Source organism: Corvus brachyrhynchos, unplaced genomic scaffold (genome assembly GCF_000691975.1).
Source record: "Corvus brachyrhynchos isolate BGI_N302 unplaced genomic scaffold, ASM69197v1 scaffold310, whole genome shotgun sequence".
Classification (NCBI taxonomy): Eukaryota; Metazoa; Chordata; class Aves; order Passeriformes; family Corvidae; genus Corvus; species Corvus brachyrhynchos.
The window spans coordinates 2,669,321-2,674,540 of NW_008236213.1; positions in this window are offsets into that span (position 1 = coordinate 2,669,321).

Here is a 5,220-nt window from a genome sequence, read left to right on the forward strand (position 1 = left end):
GCGCCTGGCATCGGCAGCAAAGCGGAGAGCAGAGGAGGCGACGCACGGAGAACTGAGCGGCGCGGCCCGGCCCGGCCTGGCCCGCGCAGCCCCGAACGCGACCCCGGGAAGGGCGCGCAGGCATGAGAAGCCCCGACAATTCCAACACGGGAGCGACCAAAGGAGAGAGCAAAGACGCAGCGAGACAGAAAACAGCAGCCACTCGGAAAAAGGAAAAGATCATAGTAACTAAGATCTTAGGGATAGTAAAATGGTATAATGTTAAGCAAAATTATGGTTTTATAACAAGGTGTGACAACCAGCAAGACATATTCGTGCATAGAACTGCTATTAAAAAGAATAACCCTGAAAAATGCATCCCAAGCTTGGCAGATGGAGAAGTCGTGGAATTCAAAATTATACGAGGTAGAAAAGGGTTACAAGCGTCGCAGGTCACTGGGCCTGATGGTGTTCCTGTAAAAGGCAGTATATATGCAAAAAATCGTAGTCATGTTAGACAATATCTCCATTGTAAGTCCCCCCTACAGTCTCCCTTTCCTAATCCCACCTTTCCCTTTTACCCTATGTCCTATTACCCCCAGTGTATTCCCAATCCGCTTTTTCATCCATGGTTTCCCTCACAAAACCATGCTTTTGCCAACTGTTTCCCCAAAAATCCCTTTCCAATGCCGAGTGGGGGAGGAAAAGGGGAAGGGACGAAGTTAAGCATGCTCAGAGAGTCCTGTCTCCCTTCTGTCAGCCCTAAGATGTTCCACAGAATCTGTTTGGACATTTAAAGACTCAGGAGGGTGGCTTGTTTTGTTTTGAAACTGTTCTTGTTATGTTTATCCAGTTGTTTTCATTCTCCTTTTATTAAAATAAAACGGGTGAGGTGTTGGGGTCCCTCCCCTGCCGTGTAGCCCTGGGAGAGGGGCCCTGAGGGCACAGACACGGGGTTTCCCTGCCCCTGCTCAGCCTCGTTCCCATTGGTTGGTTTGTGTTCCCCTGCGCGGGCAGAAGGACCCTTGGTCCCGTGACTGGAACAGTTCCTCGGCAGAGCTCCGGCCATGCGGCTGGAGAAATAAACATCTCTGAAACATCTAAATAAACATCTCTCTGAAACAGCTATCAAGAATCTGTCTGTCCATATATATTTCCTTTCCACGGGACTCCTGGTTTGATATATGCGTGTTGCAGTATCCCCACTGCAACAGACTATATGCACCTATACATGTATTTACCTAGTCTGCTTCCACTCTAGTTCACAAGTGTGTTGACCCAGAAACCAGCCCAACTTCCTGGTAGTTAAATTTGCATTTAAGCAGTAAATAGGACCTCCAAATTTTTTTTTTTTCTTTTGTCATTGAAACTTGAAAGCCACCTCAAGTATCACTTTTCTGTCATCTTTATGCCAGGGACAGCCATAGAACAGTCTCACTGACATCAAATTGCACCAGAAACAATCACAGCCCACTAAAATGTTACAACTTTTTTTCTTCCTTTTGAAGAAGGAAAAACGTGCCCTTAGGCAAAGAAGTTTATATAGCAGAATTCAATCCCAGACTTCAAACAGCTGAATGGAGCTGCTGTAACAAGGGATTATAATGAAACAGCTTCAGAGCCCTGGGCAAGGTGAGCGGAGGCGCAAGGGCTGCTCAAGGGAACTCAGAGCCTAATGTTTCATGTGACATTTTTCCCAGCTTCAAAGCCATAAACTAAATTGCTGTGCTGAAACCACTATGAAACAAAACAGTTTTTAAGATCTGGCATCTGTATAACCGCACTTAAGAACACAAAATTTTAACAAATGTTTTCCTTAACCGCTGTGTGGTCTGTTGGGACAGAATTTCACATAGAACCACATAGATGGCACAGATCAAACTTCATTCTTGGACTTGGTGATTCATGGCTGCTGGCACAAAATAACATCTCACAGGCTGATTCCTAACCTATTGCTTACTCCTCTCGTCCTTCAGGACATGCAATATGCCATATTTCCTCAGGTGGCGTTTCAGATACCACTCACCATTGGATGTCTCCAGCCCACCATTTGATGTCTGCAGCCCACCTCCAGAGTTTACTCCTCTCGGGGCAGGGACACAGAGAGAGCTGCTGTCAGGAAGATCCAAACTACCCCTGTCCTGGCTGGAGTAGAGAGTGCATGTCCTATGCCACAGCCCCTGCAATAACAGAATCACAGAATAAGACAAGTTGGAAGACAGAGCAGGGAAGACAGCTGAGGACAATACACTCTTAAGCCACTTCAACAGCAGGCACTGCCAAGCTACAGGGTGTTTTCTGAGCCCACTTCCCCTAGAGGTTTATTTTGATGAGCCAAGAGTGGAAACAGGAGGTATAATTTCCAATGCCCATGCAAAAAGTCTTTTCCAATCCCCTTTAATGCCTGGCTTTTCACAGAAATCCTATCCCCTTGTATATCCATATGTTCACTGTAATTAACTCTCCCACATTGGCTGGGAGCAGAATGTCACAGCACAAATGTTAATGCTGATGGGACATTATCTCCTCCTGCATTTGCCTTGGGCTACAGGCACAAAAAAAATGAGCTAGCAGTGTGCTTCTGCTTCTAATACCTATAAGTCTAACCAGTGAGGATAAACAGACAGACTTTTCCAATAAAATAGGCAGTTCTGACATTTAAATATCACCTTTAAGTTACAAATTACTGACTAAAACAACAAAAATATGTTGGGCATAAGTTTGCCAGTAGTATATTTAATAATATAGCAACATTTTGTGCTTTAAGTTTCCTGGCCAGGAAGAAGATACAACATTCCCTGTTTGGACAAAAAGCTGGAGCATGTGCAATGGGCCTTTTAAAAATTGACTGCAACTAATGGTTACTGATGGAAAATCTTGCTTTATATGGTGGGGGCGGTTATGTATTTGTTGCCCGAAATACCAAGTGGCTGATATACTTGTTAGAAAACTAGTTCTCTGTTCACTCCAGGATGAATGCCCAGCAATGGGAAGAGAAGGGAGAGGCAACAGAAGTTCTCTCCTGTCTCCCAAAGACCTGGGATGTATGATGGGTACTGTCCCTGCCACAGCACAACCCTTGCACAACCACATATGTACAGCAGTCAAGCTCCTGCTATGAAGTTATTTCAAACAAGGACTACAGATTGCTAGTTTCAGACAAAAGCTAGATCAAGCAGAAAAGCCTCAAAACCAACAGCCCTTCTCATTATGGTTTTGATCAATCAAAATCAAAGTGCTCTGTTCTTTTCTGGTTTGGAGGGTAAAATCCAGCATTATGAAAACCAATACATAAAGAGGGAGGTCGGCCCTCTGTTGCTCTCTTTGAAAAAATCTCCTGCTGACTCCAGTGGCAGCTGGATCAGTTAAGTTTTTAAACACATAAAAGAGATCATTCACCCTGACTGAAAATCCTAGGAATGGTGGCTTATGGTCTTATTCTTACTATCTGCAATTTGGCTTATAGCTGCCTCCAAAGTACTACTTTGAATATTTTATGCAGACAAGCAACAAAAAAAATATGATGGAGTAGAACCAGAATTCAAGATTTTAATGAACCAGATATAACATCTGAGGCAGCAATGGAAACGATAGCAACTGAGTCACTGAACATATGGTGCGTAATATTTCAAAAGAATTCATTCGGAGCGTCTCTGAATGAATCAGTTATTTTGTAAATAATAATACAACCTCTTTAGTACATGATAAGAGCTGTGAGCAACTCAGCACCTCTGCATTTTCTCTGTTATCTCCTCAGTTTATACTAAGCAGAGTGGAGATGATGCAATCAGTTTTCAAGAAACAAACACTATTAGGAAAAATCACATTACAAGAATAGCAAGTTAACAGGCTGTTTGCCAGCTCAAAACACAAAACATGCAGCCTACTGGTTCATTTCTGTTCTAATGGAAATCCTTTCATAAATATTTATTTTCACATTCCAAGTTGGAGTACAAAAACCCTGTCCTAGACATTAGATCCAAAATCTCCACTCTTCTATGGTCAGGGCCAGACCGTAGGCTTTATCATTTCCACAGACTGCTGCTTTCACTTTGCTTCAACCACAGAGCTACCAGATAAACAGGCTGAGACAGACCCCTCTGCAGATGACCTTGGTGGCAAGCAGTGAAGGCCTTATCTCTCTCTACAGGGCTTTTCACAGCTCTAACTCTTACTGCCAAAAGCCCCTATGCCATAAGGGTACAGTGTCCACATGGTCCCAACCCTCCTCTCTCTCCCCAGGCAGGTCTTTCCATTTCTGATTCACCTCACCATCTTCCTCCTTTCATCTTGCTGAGTTTCTCATTCTTATTCCCAGGGTACCCTCCAACACCTTCCTACTCACACTCCTTCACTCCTCCTTGCACACACGAGCATCTTCCAGCCCTGCTTTGCACCCTACTTTAATGTTGAACTGAATCCTTAATGCCACCATCGTGGTCTTTTTTCAGTCAAACTTTCTCCCCATTGCCTCACACTGCAAGGAAGAGCCTCACCTCACCTCACCTCACCTCACCTCACCAGTGTTGGCTCAAAAGTGGAGTGCTTGATCCCAAGTGCTACCCTAACAATCCAGACCAGATTACCCTCCATTTAGTCTTCTGGAGGCAAAAACTTTGGCAAAAGATTTTACAAGCTTCCATCATTCATGTTTCTTCATTAGAGGGATGAGAGAAACAAAATGAGAAATTCAGACTTCACTCAGCCCTAACTTTTGGTGACCCAGGTGAAAATGAAGTTTAACCATCTCCTTTTTTTTTTTTTAGTAACGAAACTCATCTTTCTGTTTCAGTTTTTAGAATTGTGTTCCTGCCTTTATCTTTGCTCTGTTCTTTTAGAAAAGATGTTCTATTCTAATTCTCCTAATTAATCTTCATCTTACAGCTCTCATCAATTGGCCGCATTCTCCACCATTATGTAGCAGGTTCAGTTCGTAAACCGGGCATAAACACCAATTAAATGTAGTGGTTTGGTTCAAAATATCCATTACCTACTTATTTTTCTTCTGTGAGATAAGAATTAGGAGAAAGCAAAGCAGGCACAAAACTTAAAAGAATATAAAGAAGTTTATTAACAGACCTAAAAGAAAAAAAAGTCAGACTAAACCTTCAGAACACTTCTCCTCCCCCCACCTTTCTCCGTTCTCCCACTGACAACATAAAAAGACAGCCCTTGAGATTTTTTCAGTCAGTTTACCACATCTATAATAATCTTTTTCAGTTCACTTAGGGAGAGGAGTCT